Source organism: Pieris rapae, chromosome 1 (genome assembly GCF_905147795.1).
Source record: "Pieris rapae chromosome 1, ilPieRapa1.1, whole genome shotgun sequence".
In the NCBI taxonomy this organism is placed as follows: Eukaryota; Metazoa; Arthropoda; class Insecta; order Lepidoptera; family Pieridae; genus Pieris; species Pieris rapae.
Window position 1 is genome coordinate 3,773,696 of NC_059509.1, and position 18,460 is coordinate 3,792,155.

The window sequence follows — 18,460 nt, forward strand, 5'->3', positions numbered from 1 at the left end:
GTCACGAGATAATATAATTATTTATCACAATCAAGCAACACACTTAATTAGGAATAATGAAGCTGTAACTGCTTAACCAATTTCTTAAATTCTTAAAAATATCTCTTATTAAAATTTATTTGATAATTAAATATTGAGAATACTTACTCAATTTAAAAAGGCTCGGCGTTTATGGCATCCCACTTCTTGCACTACTGTAACAAAAGATATTTAATTTAGTAACATGTCATTAAAAAAATACGCTTAAGTTTGTTTGTTGTATTTGACATTTGTCTAGACATCTTTGGTGCAGTCGACAATCCTGTTCCTACATATATACGCCTTTGCATAGACTTAGCAACAGAGTATATAGCACGTAGGCTGGTTTGAGGTAATACTAACTTCGGGTACTAGGCACACACAAATATTCTATTTCTTTATAAAAATTAGAATATTAAATAAGAGTTACGAAACTGCACAAAAAGTAAGCAGCTGATACGAAAACCTAAAAAGTTACCGGCCTGAATCCAACAAGATTACAGACTATTATTTATTTCCAAGTATAAATCATTGTATAAAAAGTCGGTTTTCTTTCATTTCAAAGAAGCTGATCAATGAAGGTTTTATAAATATCCCGTATAATAGGATAGCAACAGATGTTTGAATACCACATTACTGAGCAGGTAAAATATCGTATGATCGCACGTCACGGCCTTTGACTCGTAACGGTTGCTTAACCGGAGAAACTTGTGAACATTCGTATTCAGGCTAATTAAATTAAATATCAAAAGGATTTTGCAACTAATCTTATCTTAGGTCTTTCGGTCACGTGACTCCGTCCTTTATATGTATTGTCTATCGCTTTATACATCAAAGACGATATATATATGTATGTGGAAAAGTTTTTAACACTTTTCTTAAAAATAAGGTTAAAAAATGAATTCATAAACATAAGATATAAACGTTTTTTTGCTAATAATTGTCTAACAATCCGTTATGTTATGTTATGATATGTAGTTATGAGGCACTATTACTATCCCCAACATCGGCGCGGCCGACAGTCACATGTGCTGAGCCTGTTTCAGCGAAGAAGTATCAGTCACCCATGTAGTCCTAGAATGCAAGGCTGTGGCTAAACAACGTGTAAAAATCCTCGAAGGTCGCTCCGTGAAGCCTGTGAAGTGACTTCTGTGCTTCTGAAAGAAGCTAGACTGGCTTAATTAGCCAGGACTTTACACAAAACGAACCAATTATGAGTTTAAGTTCGGAAACTGAGTCTATACGCTACCTACTATCCCCAATTAATTTGGACGAAAAGTTTACGCCACATTCAAAATGTCAAAAAAACTTAAAATATTGTTAACTACGTAATTCTGTTTTTTCACAAACAAGTTCCAAAGAACTTCTCTCAGCTAATTTCAAATGGTAAAAGATGTCGATAGAGAGAAAAATTACAATCCTATTTATTCACCTAAGTTCTAAGGTCCTAAGTGTAAGGTTATCGAGAACCGTCTTTGATATAAATGAATCTTTGTACTTTGATTTATTCGTTATTTCAATTAGAACTAAAAGAAACTGTTTATAATTTATCCGTTTATTTCAAGGGCGTGTCATTTGTGATATGATCTAATCACTTAAAGGTTGGCTCTAATGTTGTAGTTTTTGTTAAACGTGTATCTTAAGGATGCTTTATTTAGTTAGTTTACTAATACTTTTATAAATCAGAAACAGGAAAATATATATATATTCAAAAATAGTAATAAACTACTATAAAAACAATCAGTCTACAACCATTTTTAGGTCTTAGCTGATATATCTGTTTCAATCTAATATGCAAGTAGATGATCAAAGAAAGTCCATTGGTGCACAGCCGGGGATCGTCCTCAGGAATGAGTGTCGCACGCTTAAGTCATATTTCGAAATTCCTACTACGTTAATAAGTGTTTCAGATTTGATATTCAAACTTAACATATTTTGAATTACTAACATTTTCAGAAAGCGTAAAGACACTAATGTTTCTGTCGTTTCGTCAAAACAAGGTCGCCAGATGAAGATAGCCATTGACTTTGATTTGACATCGTAATCTCACTTGATAACCTAAAATGATATCCAAGAATATTTAATTATACCAATAAATCACCGTATGCAAATCAATACAACTAATATGCCAATAGTGTCCTCTAGTAATATACAATTTAGCTTCAATTATTCACAAGTCGAGAATTAATAAAAAATGGCTTCTGCTTTAGTTTAATAACATATAAATATTTATTTCAATTACAGATGAAACGCGCATAATTTACACGTGCATTATTTAAGTATAAGACCACGTAATTGATAAGCCTAGAGTGACTTTACCTTTGAAGGTAACTAATAATAACATTAGGTACGTTTAGTATGACATCGTAGATTACTATGGCGCGTAACAATAATATCAAAACCCGCGTCCATATTAATATTTTTTTTTATTTATAAGTCTCGGGATATCCGTATCAATCCGTTGCAGAAGAAAGTTCGCTAAAGTGTTAAAGTAAATGACTTATATATAAGTAAAGAAAAGCATTGCTAACCAAAAACACATTTTAGTATACTTTAGTTCTAACAGCGCTGATTTAGCAGCAGCTAAATAAAGCATCAGTCAATAATTTAATTTGTGGTACGCTTTAAAAGCACGTTTTTAATTACGTCATACAATAGACCTTATGCAAAGTTTTTTCCTTAAAAATGCATATATTTACTTCAATTTAAAATTAGAACGCTTACATGAAAATCTGATTTGCGTTGTATTTTCTTTAAACGTGTTATGATTATTCAAAGACAAGTTACTTTGTAACTCGCGGTAGTTAAGGTAACGGTAATCAAACCGCTGCATATACCGTACGGGATATAAACCAAAAATGGCTTTGCGAGGATTTGAATTCTGCTTAAGAAGATACAAGATAATTTTTTCAACTTTTATTACCCATACAACATAAAATAGATTTAAGTAATAATGTGACATATTTCTTTATTGTTTCAGTGTCATACAAGTGTCATAATGACAACGTAGGTCGAGGCTCAATAATTAATCAATACTTCAGGGCCTTGAATACGGCTTCGGTTAGACTAGACTTATTTTGATCTTATATTTTTCAAGACTGTTTTTACTATCTCGGTATCATCCAATACCATTGATGTGGCATACATTTTTCTGTTAAAACTGACTTCATACTGTTATTTATATATGGATATTTATCGAATCGCTGTTGTCTGCGGCAACGTAAATATCATTTAGCTGTTGGTCACAATAACGCAAATGTCACATGATGGTTACAAAAGACCAGCTCTAACTCTAGGTTGGTCTAAGATTTATGTATAAGTATTAAGAATTAATCAGGAAACTTAAGTCCAGTTACCCATGATGATTTCCATTTCATTTACCATACGAGCAACAGTTAAACGTGCACATAGAATGAAAATTTCATTGAAGCCTGTCCGTGATTCAAATCCACTACCCAAGGGGTCAGAAGCACACGTCCATGCCAACACTGCTCACACTGTTATACCTATTGAGTATTCCATAGACTATCAAAACAGGATCGATCAATATCAATAACATGTAGGTATAATAAAAATAATAATTCGCAATAGAAGTTTTGGACAGTACCTTGATGCACGGACCGAATTCAATAGCATGTAATAAATCTAAAGAATCGAATTGTTAAGGCAAACAAAGGCACATTTATAAGACGTGTGCGTAAGCGTAAAGTTTTAATTTAAAAAAAACTTGCATGTAGGATATTTTGGCAGTTTTATGTAAGAGTTTGTTTACATGAAAACATAGTCCCACTGTTATTATAGAAAATGAATGAAGAATGTTCGGTAATTCATACACACGGACGCGGTCGAGAAACTTCAACAAAACTGAGAAACTAAATATTAAGATGATATAAAAAGCATTGTTTATACACGCAAATGCATCTATTGAGAATAATGGGTACTGAAGTTGGATCATTATGCAATCATAGGCAGTCCATATCATCAAAGCAAGTTGAATAAGAGCCAGTAAGGTAAAACCTATTTAAAACAGCTACAATTGCATCAAGCCTGGGATACGAATCGTAGTAAATTAGAACCATTTGCGGCTGCCTGTAGTTACCCATTAGTGCCTAAATTGCATGTAGTTCTCATGTTATCCCATCTGCCCATATCGTGAGAACCAAATGCGGACTGCTCATTGTAGTTTTTGTATCTATTCATAATGGTATTCGCAAAACCATTGTCACCAAAGGCATAGGGTTCACTCATATCTCTAGATTCTGATTAAAACAAAACTTGGTACAACAAATTACGGTGATAATTGTGAATGTAATATTTGAAGTTTATTAATTTTTCTTAAAATGTCGGCAACGCACTGGCGAGCGTTTTGGCAATGTGTCTATGGGCTGTCGAATCACTAATAGGTATAAGATGAAACTTCTGCCCGTTGGTTTTAAATAATGTGAATGTATGCGATATTTACGCACTCACCAAATATTAATGTTAAACAGACCACGCCTACACAAATACTCTCACTGATAAAGCTGTTTGCACATCGACAAGGTCACAAGGACAACATAACTTCGCTGACATCCGGCAATCGATACTGCTTTATACTTATCATATTCATATCATACTTTAGGATATTATGTACATATTTTTATTGTATAACACACAAACCCGCATGAATTCGTTTTAATTGAAACTTTGGTTTGTTCTAAGATAACAATGCTCTTATTTAAAGGCCAGCAACGCACTTGAGAACCTTCTGCCAATTGGTGAGATCCATGAGCGGCGGCATCAATAACTTCAGATGAGCCTCATGCCTGTTTGCCTCCTATTACATTAAAAAAGTAATAATAAATTTTAATACTTTTAAGATGGATTCAAATTGAACAAAGCAAACAAAAAAATTATGTCTCTCAAATACTAATAATGACCACATAATAATGATTCCTTTATCATCGGATTGATTTAGTTTTTAAGAAACAATGTATATACAATATATATATCTATAAAAATTCAATGCATCATCATCCAAAGTCCTAAAAACGAGGCACTTAGCCGATGCGCGCTAATCAAAAGTTTGCAATTATAATTATAAGTCATGATCGTCTACGCTGAAATTAAATTTATATACGATTAGAACGACTTACAAGCAAAAAGTTGACCACAAAAATTCCTTTAAAACAGTTACGTAAAGTTTCTAATTAGCTTCAAACTCGCAAACCAACCTTATCCAATCGACAAAAAAAGGTCGCTAAGGGCATTAGGAGGAGAGTACAAAGGGTCTCTGTGTCGGAGGTCTCAATGGAATTTAAAGGAAATGATTTTTTTGTGATTTCAAGGCGTCGCGATGACGGTTAGACTCAGGTAGGAATTTCTATTCCCATATGATATTATCATACGTAAACGTTACTATCTGAATGTTTGCTCAAGCTCGACCTCACGATGTGATTGTGAAAATATATTTGCCTGATATGACTGGCAAATTCGTGGGATATAAATATGAGTATTCACGATTCCATTTTATTTGTTTTATTTAGTTTGGTTGAAAATATTATGTAAATGTTACGTAATTTTCTAATGTTTAATTAAAAATCTACGGTGACAGACGGTCGGCACTTGTTGATAACAAACCATAGGTCACATGTTGCGTTCCATTTTTGAATTTGATGTTTTACAAATCCAGGAGACGAAATGTTGTTTGATATAAATATCGGAATAAATACAAGGACGTGTATTCACATTAAGAGTAAGACTAAATTGATTTATTTTGTTTTAGACGGTTTATACCGCTACTATTTTACATAAATACTGTTATAAAATGCACATAATCATGGGTCAATCTAATTCGTATGCACACCTTTTAAATATTTAAATATTCGTCTGTCAAAACGAATTCATTATTTTCGTGAACCTTTTGTTCCTTTCACTATTCTATTCAAAACTACTACGTGCTTTGTTTTTTTTAATAAAATACAAACAATACCAACAACCTTACAAAAAGGATAGTTATCACTTTGAATGTCTATTTTAATTCAACATGAGTTTTTAATTTAGTTTGTTCTTGGAATTAAACTAAGTGACAAACTGACGAAGATTTCCAAAACACATGCGCTATAACTCAAATGGAGATGGGTACGGCACATAGACGTAACAAGGGTAACTAAATGGACTAGACCCAAAGGATGGAGCGACAAGGATAGTCCAAAACAGCGATAGGCAATACAAGATTGAAAGGGCAAATATTTTATGCTGACAAAAAGATAAAAATAGGATGGGAAAAATTGGAGGCCCCTTGAAAGGGTATCATATATATTTGTGTATATTGTATGTTAACTAGATGTGGATAAAGGCTTAAATATTTTTATTCAGTTGAAAAAACACTGATCCAATTTTTACGGTAAACACAAACTGTCAATAGTCTGACTTAATTAAACTAAATAAAATACGCATTAGGTAACAAATAATACAGCGAGAACTTGAAACGAATTCTTACATAAATGTATATGAAAATACGTCCGACTTAAAATAATAAGCCAATAAGAAAACGCTACGAAATCGAACGATTGTCGCCACATCCCAATAATTGATACGATGCAAAACAATATGCAATCTGGTGCATGTGCCAGTCGACCGTGAGCGAACATTAAGTTTGTAAAACAAACAATTGTTTAAATTCTTTGACTCTTTCTTTGACAGACTCTTGGAATAAATGTTTCTTTAACGTATTTGAACTTGCAAATTAGATATACACTTTCAATAAATCGAAGTAATCGCTTTTATAACATTTGTTTTTGCATTGTAATTAAATAATCTATATTCAGTAACTTTCATTTTCAAGATAATATATTAAATATATTTCTAGATCAGAAAAAACTCTCGAAGATAGAAAAGTTTTCACTCAAAATCAGGGAAAGATTTCCAACATTATATTGTGTATAAGAAATCGCCCACTAGGCACTGAGTTTTCATAATTACTTAGGAGCTTATCATGATGGTGGCGAGATCATGTCGCATCTTGTTCGCAATCAGGTGTCTAAACCTGTCAGGCAGCTGTCAATAATAATTACAACCTGTGGTATTCCCGTCCTATATAAATATAACCTACAATTTATGCATGGCAATAATTTAATGGGTAAGTATGACTTACAGTATAAAATGTTTCAATATGGATAGTTTCTTAGGGGCAATTAAAAATACTTGTTAGAGTTACAAAGTTATTTAATAGGATCTTACCCACTATTAAGTAGTTAACTATTGGACGTTCTAGAGGTCCTAGTTCTATTATTACATGCAGCTAAGGCCATTTTCCACCGTAAAAAGTTGTGAAGTGCATTATATGTTGGTATTAAAGACACCTTTCGCCTTAAGATAGTAACCTGACAACATAATGTGATAGCAAAACAGAGACTATATCAATATTATTATAAATTATAAAATAAATATTAATCATTATTAATATTCAATTACACAGTGGCTTGAATCCAAAAACAAAACAATCTAATTTACTATAATATGAATTACTTGTGGCATTATATTGTGTCCTCATGCGAGTGTGTGAACGTGGATTCGATATAATTCATTCAAGCACATATTCTTAGCAATTCAAATCCATTTATATACATTACGTAAACTAATCAGTGTTCAATAGACAATACAGGCGATAACAATGTGAGAACTAAAAACATAACATTTCTTTGAAAAACAACTTTATGTAATGAGCACTCAAGTGTATCTCAATGTAAACAAACGCATTCGCAAATAATGCAGTTGAATTACTCTTTTAAATATTTGTATTATTCCAACACGAAATTACATATAGCTATGTTGCGTCACAGTAATAAATGCACTTATCAAATAATGATACTTAATCTTGTATACCAATGTAATCTTCACAACTCCAGTAGCACCAGTAAGTTGCATAACAATATATTTAAAAAAAATGTGAGCTGTCACGGGACGCCTGGCAGATGTGAAACATCGACATTATTTTGTAAAAGTAATATGCAGAAAAGAACAGATTGTGATAGGAACTAAATATGTCATAATGATAAAATCAAATATTACGATTTTTTTCCAGATAACGATGACTATTTGTTGAATAAACATTATTTTCATTAAATATTTTTAATGTGAAATTTACCACTGCATTTAGACTGTGATATACAGTCTAAATGCAGTGGTAAATCAGTGGTAAATCAAATATTACGATTTTTTTCCAGATAACGATGACTATTTGTTGAATAAACATTATTTTCATTAAATATTTTTAATGTGAAATTTACCACTGCATTTAGACTGTATATCATATAGCGTGGCGATGCGTCGCCACGCCAGAAATCGGTTTTACGTGCGGCTATAGATGTTTCACATCAATAAAGGAATTCTATAACTCAGTCTTGGCTTCGTATATATAGTTTTTAGCCATAAGTGAGCAGCCTTCTGTGCCTGCCACGTGACGACGTGATTACCTTGCGGTTAGGCAAGTATAAATGCGTAGAAAATCCATTGGTGTATTCGAACGAGGGTTCAAAGGCACGACCTCCGAGTAGTCTCGACTACTAGGTATGCTCAAGCTATTGTAAATATAGAAAACCTGTCGGGGCCCATCGTTAATAGCAATTTGCTAATTTTTGTAGTAAATTGTCATGGTCAAATAACATAGATTGTTCCACTTCATTTCGACAGTAGGAAATATAAATACAAAACTTGTGTGTTTGTTATTTAAATTTATAAACACGCACAAGGTAAGTATACTTCTTTAGAGTAACAAGACAAAAATTAAAAATCTTTTTAAAATGTTTTTTCTACGTTTGTAGAAGAAACGACACGACAAAAAAAAATGTTGACTATAGCTAACTTCAGGGTGCCGGTTTTTTGTGATGGTATGCGCGCGCATCATAAACATAATATATGTACCTACTTTTATTATTTTTCCCTAACGTGCCAAAAGTATAACTTCATTACACATTAATACATATTGAGACAAAATAAGACCACCCGTCACGCTCGACTAACTTCTATAGAAATGTTAGGTTCCAAATATGGTGATAGCCTTATATTCCTATGCTAATACGGGCGGTGAAGTGCATCAAAGTGGTTTCATATGACGTACTGTAATATAATATAACGTGTAATTGAATAATTAAAACATTCGTCAACAAAATTATGGCCTCGTAAGATATTTGTCGGAAGTTAACGATAGAATAACTCGTTTTAAAAGCAATTTTACATTCAAATATTTAACATACATATAATCGCCTATATAATACATATTAAATAAGATTGATCCATTGAATTTTTGACTTATTCAGTGCTTTACTTCCCTCTGTATCCAAGGGTATAAAATTTAAGGAATAAAAGAAATAATGAAATCAAAATTTATTTATTCATTTTGCCAACTATCAACACTGATGAACATATTTAGTAAAAGTTGTCAAAATTTTATATTTACTACCAGTTTCAATGCCTGTAGAGCGGGCGAAAAAACTGGCAAAAAACACGGGTTTTTAATTATTTTTTTGTTGGTTTACAAGAATATATGTAAGATAATTCAACCGTTGTTCACAACAGGGTCAGTATAAGGCTCAATCTTTAAATTCATACTTTAAAACAACGTGGCAAAATCCTTCAATTAATTGGTTCTATAATAAGGAAAGCTATAAATTCGATACATAATACCGATATCAATCGAAACGGCCGTTTTATAATCTGTGGTTTATTACTCCATTTCCTGCGACTAGAAAGCCTGAATGCCACAGGCCGCAATACATAAGCCGACATTAGCGTAGGTGTAACAGAATCCCTACAGTTAAACCTAATGCTTTGCAAATGTACCTTCTATTCCATTTTTAAATATTCTATAGGTCGAACAATGTCAGTTGACAGGATATTTAGACGACTTGACAGTTGACATATTATTGTGAACACAAAGAAAATAGGAATCGCTGATGACGATTTAGATGTTTTTAACGCTTAAAAAAGATATTTCTACAAAATTATCTTTAAAAGCGGTTTTTCTGTTGCTTGTTGTTTTCTTGTCGCTCACAAAAGAAATTGTTAAAAGGTTTGAATGTACATAGAACAAAACGCGATTTATTTTATTTTTTAATCCATGCATAAATCGAATAAATATGTAGATGCATGTATCTACATATGTATCAGTAGGTATATGAATTTTTATTCGAATATATTTAGTTTTTATTTTTTTATGTATTTTTTGCCTGTTAACCAACTTTATCAACCCGGAAGGCTAATGAATGTCAGTACAAAAAAACGCAATTTGCAAGGTTTTCTGCATTTGGTCAACATTATAAATTAATAACATATTTTTTTTTAGTCTTGTTACAGTCGTCATTTATGTCGATGGAATACATTTTATTCGCAAAACAAGGAACATACTCCTTTTATAGGAACCTAGGACGTAAATGGCTTTGGAAAGTACCCGCAAGCAGTTTCTAAAACAAAGATTTATTTGACATGTAATGGTTTTTGTTGGATTTCTATTAGAAATATTCTAAAGGGTTTAAATTAAATAAACTAAGTACCAAATTCTTATAGGATTTTATTCTTAAATTGACATAACTGTTTTAAATTATTCCAAATTATTTATATCCCATTTTTTTATTTTTTTACGGCAAAAACCAATCTTCACATTTATTTATAATGTGGTCTACATTACAAAAACATGACATTTTAAGCTTAAATACTCAATAAAAACAAGTATAAATCTTGCAAAGAAATCAAGGTCCTTACAAAATGTATCTCAGTGCATGTGTCTGCAGGAAAGTAAAGGTAATGCAGTTAACAAATATACAAGTTCGACGATTTTATGGGGACTAGGCCAGTACTAGTAATATAGTGTTTGTGGCAAGGTACATCGTAAAAAAAACATCTGGTTAGTCCAATTCGAAGACAAAACTAAACTAAGCCTATACTTGGATTACGTAACTGTATTTATTTACTGATTGCACTCGTGACTTGGGAATAAATATTAGACAATCAGTTTATTTTCCTTTTGTTCATTGTAAACCTAGGCTTGTTAAACGATAATTATAAAGTCAAAAGTATTAAGATATTTTTCCATATGATTTATTTGTAATCACAGATATTTTCTTTGAACACCTTTTTACAAGTATTAAATTTTTCTTTGTTTGACACTTGAGTGCATATTCCGTTCTTTAATGTGGGAAAGTTTTTATGTCGAACGATGGTTTTTATAAACACACCACATGAGATGTAATTTGCATTTAATGATAACTTAATTCTCTTTGTGGTACAAAAATATTTATCGTGAGACATAAAAATGCCTTTAAATAACGAAATTCGAGACCGAATCGTTTCATTGTGATTGGTCAACATTCGACAGCGCCTATATACCAGACACGCGACAATGCATCTATATATGCGATTTAGGATAGAGGGATATATATTATAGGCCGACGAATTACAGTCAAACAAAACACATATTTCGTTTAATTCAACAACATGTGACGACACGCTTATTTTTAATGCAACTGTCAACTAATTGCTCAGTGAGCTGTATTTAAAATTATTGTAAACGCACTCACTAGCGACATTACCTAGACAATAATAGATGTTTGGTTATTTAAAATGTACGGTGATTAAACAATGAGCAACAATTACAATAGGCAGATCAATTGTCGCGTTGACCCATTTTCGCGGAGTTGTAGACCCACCTTAATCACTAAACAGTCGTATCATACTGTAGTAACACAAGTAAAAAAAAAACTTTCCATAGATACGCTTTATTCAGAAATTTGTTAGTTGTTTTATACTGATCAGGTGGTATAAAATACATACCTGAAAACTAGTTTGACTCTAGCTGTTGTTTCAGTTTTCTGTTGGGCATGTAAATGCTTCCATATAATAAAAAAAAATTACGCTGCTAAAATTAAAAGTTTCCGTATCGGGATATTGGGATCAATCCTTACGATCTAGTTATAACTACAGGCAGAATATTCATTAAGTCGTCCATATTTTCGAGAAAGATAATCGTAAATTTAATACACATTTTATGCATCCCATATTCACGGTTTAATTATGAAAATTATTAAAGCTAATATCGCTTAACATTTAAAAGCTGTCAAAACGTCTGAGTTACTGACAATTGACATAAAACTGTGCCAACGTTTCAGATGGCCTACTTACACACCTTCGAGTTCATTCATGCACGACTTACGATTACAAGAGTGACTTAATTTGCTGAAATTAAGACTAATTATCTTTTCACCAGTTCTAAAAGTAATTGTCACAGATGCCTTTGCACAATGAAATTTCTATTACACAGCAGACATAAAAAAACACTTGAATGTAATGTGCAACATGAAAGAGACTGCAGTGAATTTTGTCATCCCTGTTTTATATTACAAAAAATTAAAATGACAATAAAATAAATATCCTTTTCGCGAAACCAAGGTAAATGAATTATTAACTTCCGTCTTCACTGTGAATACATGGCCTTGATATAAGCAAAAAAACGTAAAGGAAAAAGTCTATACACAATAGTATTGTTTAAAATGTAAGCATTGTTGATGGTTAATCAAAACTATGAGTTGTTTTATGAGAATAAATAAATATCAAAATTTAATTTCATATACAGATTTAAAAATTGTATTTACTTCCACTTCCCTCAACACTAAACTTTAGTAAGACCGGACCAAATTAAAGCGGAGATTAACAAGTGGTTTCCCCTTGTATGGTAACAAACGACCAATGAACATTGATTTCAAAATGCTAGCTTTCTATTAAGCCTAGGGCACAAGTATCACAGCAGTAACAAGTCCTTTACGACATTTAAAAAGCCAATTACGTAGCTAATTAGTTTGATAACAGTCAAGTGAAAGTTCTTAAACCAATTCAACCTGTAACCAATGTAAGCTTATCTTATTATGACAGTTCCACAAAATCCAATTCGACTTAGGGTCCTTCAAGAAAAGAGCGTACCAATTCTTAAAAGGCCGGCAACGCACTCGCGAGCCCCCTGGCATTGAGAGTGGCCATGGGCGGCGGTATCACTTAACATCAGGTGAGCCTCCTGCCCGTTTGCCCCCTGTTCTATAAAAAAAAATACTCATCACCGTACGAAAAACTGTGTACATACAAACAATAGATTCATATACACAGCGTGGTAAAATTGCAAGCCAATGAAACCCCACAATTGTTTAATCTAAAACAACCCAATAGCCTAAATTTTTTGCAATTGTGGTTACAGTTACGTTTCGTGAGCTAATTCATACAGACTTTCACCTCTGAGTTCATATAAACGACCGTTTAATTATGCCTTCAGCTATTCATAACCGTGTATTATCAGATCTAAATTCAGTGGGTCAAGCGTGAGTTTTAAAGACAGATTGCAGACCCAAATATATGCGATACTGTCTCAATCCGTTCTGGGCAGGGCACTGAGTACCTTATGTTTATTGTTATACGCGCTGGCGCAAATTCTACCGCTGGTACTGTCAACGAGCTAAGTGTGAACACCGGTTATCGATATATCAGTGGTAGGGTAGGTATAGCCGAGCCGAATTGTGTATTTGACACAGCAGTGTTTTTATTAATGTACACATTGTTACACATATTATTTTTTTTAAATAGAAATCAATATAAAAATTGATGACCACTTAAATAGACTTAAAAAGTTAAAACCTATGATCGGCTTATTCATAAACATTAGAATATTTTGACATGTACATTTTGAATAAACAAACATCACATATTAAATACATTGATGAGGCTTAAAGTAAATTTATAAAAAATATTCAATATAATTTGTATTTCGTTTCAAGTTACATACAAGCCAATTTAATTATGCATTATGTCCTTGAATGTTGTTTAATGTTCCATAATCGTCACTAATTATAAAGGGCAGATACATTTCTATGTTATTTAATAAAAAAACAGCCTTTGTTACCGGGAATTCGTTACTGTGTTTTCGAGAATCGAACCTAGGACTTCTGAGGTGCGAACTAAACATAAAATAAATATTATCTAGTAAATACCCATTTAATTTCGGCCAATTTTAATCGGGCTCTATAAACGTAGTTCATTGATTTCAAAATGCTATTTAAATTAATTAACTTGCCTACACATTAATATTATGTTGCTAACGTAATATTTATTACACAAAAGACGTTGAAGATCAAATAACTTGTTTATTAAGTGGTTTTGGTAAAAAATAATTTACTTAATTTTGTAGACACCGATTAGCCATTACAAATGTATTTTAATGCCAATTATAATTAAGTTTGTTATGCAATATTAATATTTCAATCGCAAATTAAAAACGTATAGAAAAGCTAAAGTTTGAATTGGAAAGTTAAAAAAATGAACAGTTTCCGCCATCGCAAAAACTAAAAAATAATGGAGTAATTATTTATATGTTATTTGTAAAAGTCGTTTTCGTAAAAGTTATTAATTTAAATCTGTATCTTAACAGACCATTTTGATCGGAAACATGTCATTAACATAAAAAAAAATATATTAAGTATGTCGTATATAATTCAAAAACATTTTAAGAAAATATAAACATCAAATAGGCAATTTATCTATTTCACAGCAAAAAAGGCGTCAAACTGGACTGGTGTAGATCTTATAATACACGAATTTAAATTGTCTATTCAATGCAAAATACTCCTTTGGGTATTAAATTTTATGTTACATATGTGTGTTGAAATATTCAAATACGAAAATAAAATGTAACTATTACTCAGACTTTGAATAATATTGACAATGATATAAACATTATAATCCATATTTTCAAATAAGTATATATGTTATTAACTGACGTAATTATTCTGAAAACTGAAACTATTATTTTCGTTTCGTTTGTAGCTGTATTACAATTTCATTGATCACAAAACACCACCAATCCATCTAATCATCGTCTAAATATTAACTGTATTTCAGGAATCTTATTCGTGACTTTACTGTTATCACCATAGTGATAGTAAAAGCGTGTATTAGTCATTTGATAAGTAAATTAGCATTATAAAAACCGATTACATCACACTATAAGGTCACGACACGAATATACGATGAGATATAATTCGCGTTTTAAATAATATAATATTTCAGAGTTCGAAATTCGAATATATTCACATTATATTTGAATTTCGAACTCTAAAACAAAACTTGTAGATTACAGAGTGCTACAGAGTATTAATAGTAGCATTAAGTAGATTTATTTAAAAAATACTAATGATATTAGAATCCCTACAAGTCTGTCCCTGTTACGTGACATTCATTCATGCCTTACATAAGAGCTACGGTCAAGGTTTATTTAATTCAACACTACATTACAAATGAAAAGCAGGGGATCATAATAGCGATATCCTTAAGTGTAGTTCTGCGCCATTGGGGAGCCGTAATGATGCACGAACCATAAACGGTCGCTACTAATATATATAATACAGGTAATGGACCTCGTTTAGATCTATTAATATTTTAATATCTAGTTATTTATGAAGTGTGGTTGGAGGACATGTCACATCTGAATGCTATGAAAATGGTAGAAAGGATGTTGAATGATTTTAGTTTTGATAGATCTACCTGCGAGACAAGAAACTTAATTGTAATAAAGTATTGTATCAAATTTACACAATACTTTGGGACACAGCCGAAGTTGCATGTACTATTTTTTTTTATCTCAGATTATGTATGAAAGATGCAAAACGATTAAAATAAAATAACGACTGTATTAATAGCTAATGGTTTAGTATTGTTCACAGAATAGAATGAAGATAATGGTAATGTCTTCATTCTATACTATGTTCATAATACGGTCCGCAAAAATATAAGTATTTGAACATTTTGCAGGATTTTCTGATACTGATCAAATTAAAAAAAAAACTTAAGAAAAGTGAGTATTTTAATAAATAATAGCTACTATGAGATTAATTAATGGCTTGTTCCTAATTTGTTGAAGTTAATTGATATTTCATCCTAGAAAAGGAGACGATGTAATTAAACTACATTTAAGCAAAAATGAGGTGACCTTAGTAAAAATATTATCGAAAAATTATATTTAATATTAACATGATATATAAAGTAACATTTTGTAGAATTAACGGAAAAAAATAAGCTTTCAATATAATTTTACACTTGACCTACCTGTGCCTCTAAAATATTTATAAAATTTTATTGCGATAAGTAGATAGTAAATGTGAAAATTACGCAGCTTAGGACAGAAGCTATTCCAACACAAAATTAAACGTTTCTATATAAGAATACTAAATATTGAATATCATAATACATGAAGTCAATAACCTCGTAAAAATAAAATTAAGTACGGGGTCTAAATGGCCCCGCAATTTACTCCGTTCACTTATCACGCCACTGAGTATTACCGTAACATCGTGCAAAATTTTAGTCGCAGACTCCAAGCCGTCTAGGTAATACGGCATTGCCTGCATAAATCTAGCCTTGAGCAGGTAAAAAGTAGCATGGTTGTTTGACGGGTTCTACAGCGGCATATAAGACATAATTATTGCTTGAAAACGGTAATCATGCGAATATATTCACGTTTAAGAATCGGCTTTACCCGAAGATTTATTAATTGTTTGCTTAAATGCGCATAGAACGTTTGGTGTCAATTGTAAAGTTACTATATTAAACTTTGGGCTATATTTTAGCGCAGGTAAACCGGGGGCCTAGCTAATTTAGAGTATATAGGCTGTGTAACATTAGTTTTTTTTTTCTACAACCGAATGCAAAAACTAAATAATTTATTTAAAGCAACAACAGAATATACAACCTTTACAGACGTCACTGACTTTGATAATAATTTACGTACAATGAAATTACGTAAAGCAAAAAATAATGAACATTATGTTCATCTGAAAAGATTAATAATATTTAAATTATCATAACTTGAAAATACGTTTTTTTTTTTGTTCAGATCTATTAGAAAATTTAACATAAGAGTTTATGGAATACATAATATACAATTACATACATATAGTTCATTGCGAATTAATTTCATCTTGAAAACATAGGGTAGTGTGCTCATTACATGCATACCGACGTTTCTTAAGTACTTTTATTTTAAAAGTTATTTAATAAATCCTTCAATTATTTTACGCATATTACTAAGAAACTTTGTAGTTCTTTAAAAACTTATCAATAATATGATAAGTTGCCGATAACGCATGATTTACAATAAACTAAAGTATTAAATAATAATTTTTTTTTTTTTTTTTTTATTTATTCATAAGAAGATTCACAGCACAATACAAAAATAGATGAATATATACATAACAACATGGGCCAATTATAAATCTTCACAAATAGTTTAATTTGAATGAATATATATAACAAGAAGGTACCTAGACATTTCAAAAAATTTTAGTGTTATGTCAAGTACATCGATAACGTTTGAATAATTACGTATAAATCTAGAAAAAATATATCATTTCTTCGTCGAACATTTTCACTCGTAGATAATATAAGCGAAGGAACGAGAAATAATGTAGATAGCACAAAAACTCTCAGCGTAATATTCACGTAAAAACCTTGAAAACCAGTCCTCAGGTCAATAGTCAAAGATTATAGAAATAAGTAAATTACTTGATAAATGATGTTTGTATTATTTAACACATAAAAACTTACCAAATAAATGGTGGTGCAATTGATGTTTTAAATTCGTAATATCGTACTCGTGTTTATCGAAAACAGGTGGTGATTCAGCTAGTCCAGAGAAATTCCCGAACACTTTTCTCCTCACTGACGCACTGTCACTTTTCAACCCGTGCACAGCCGGCTTTTTCTGTCACGCCACGCTTGTGCGGTGTTTGGCACGTAGTGGCGTGGTGGCTAGTCGATGGTTCGGTGCGGACTGGGCGCTCCGCGTTCGCTCGCACGATCTCACCACTCAACAAATACGTCTCGAATAGATAGCGTTATTGCAACCCTCGAACCCAAAATATTTAAAATTCCTGCAATTAGAATGTAGCATGACGAATGCATTCCTAAATTATCACCGAAAAGACAATTTACAGTTATAACTGGAGCGCAACTCGCGAAATATGAAAGTAGCTGTAATCTGGTTTAAGCAAACCAGATTTTCGCCCCTGATTGTACATGTGGCCCTTGGTACAATACCTATTTATATGTACTGGTAACTGGTATGGAGCCACATCTTTGGTATTTTTTATTTAACGTTTGTCCGTTTTTTGTACTATACATGTAGCGTGACTAATAACCTATTATTTTATGAGTAAAATTGGGCAGTTAAAAATATTTGCAATGATACGACATTTTGTAAAAACATAATGTTTAACTGAATTTTAAAATTTTAGGAATATAAAGCTATGTGGAAATAAGTGTGTTATATAATAATGCTGATGGAAATGATAACTTTAAAAGTGAATAGCAAAACTCGTGTATCGATGCGAAATATGAATAGACCATAGCTTGCAAATTTAGTAACAAAATGTTT

General features: G+C 31.7%; 1 protein-coding gene across 2 annotated transcripts in view; it reads right to left on the reverse strand.

The window, feature by feature from the left end:
* The window catches only part of LOC110994910 (protein windpipe), a 30,793-nt gene extending 12,904 nt beyond the window's left edge, over nucleotides 1–17,889 (reverse strand). The window contains exons 1-2 of one of the 2 annotated variants that reach the window (XM_022261830.2): nucleotides 17,632–17,889; nucleotides 148–191 (exon numbers count right to left, since the gene is read on the reverse strand). The gene's annotated coding sequence lies outside the window, so the exon portion shown is untranslated. Of the gene's footprint in view, nucleotides 1–147; nucleotides 195–17,631 lie in introns of both variants that reach the window. The other variant, XM_022261829.2, reaches the window with a different exon arrangement.
* Nucleotides 17,890–18,460: the final 571 nt, after the last annotated feature.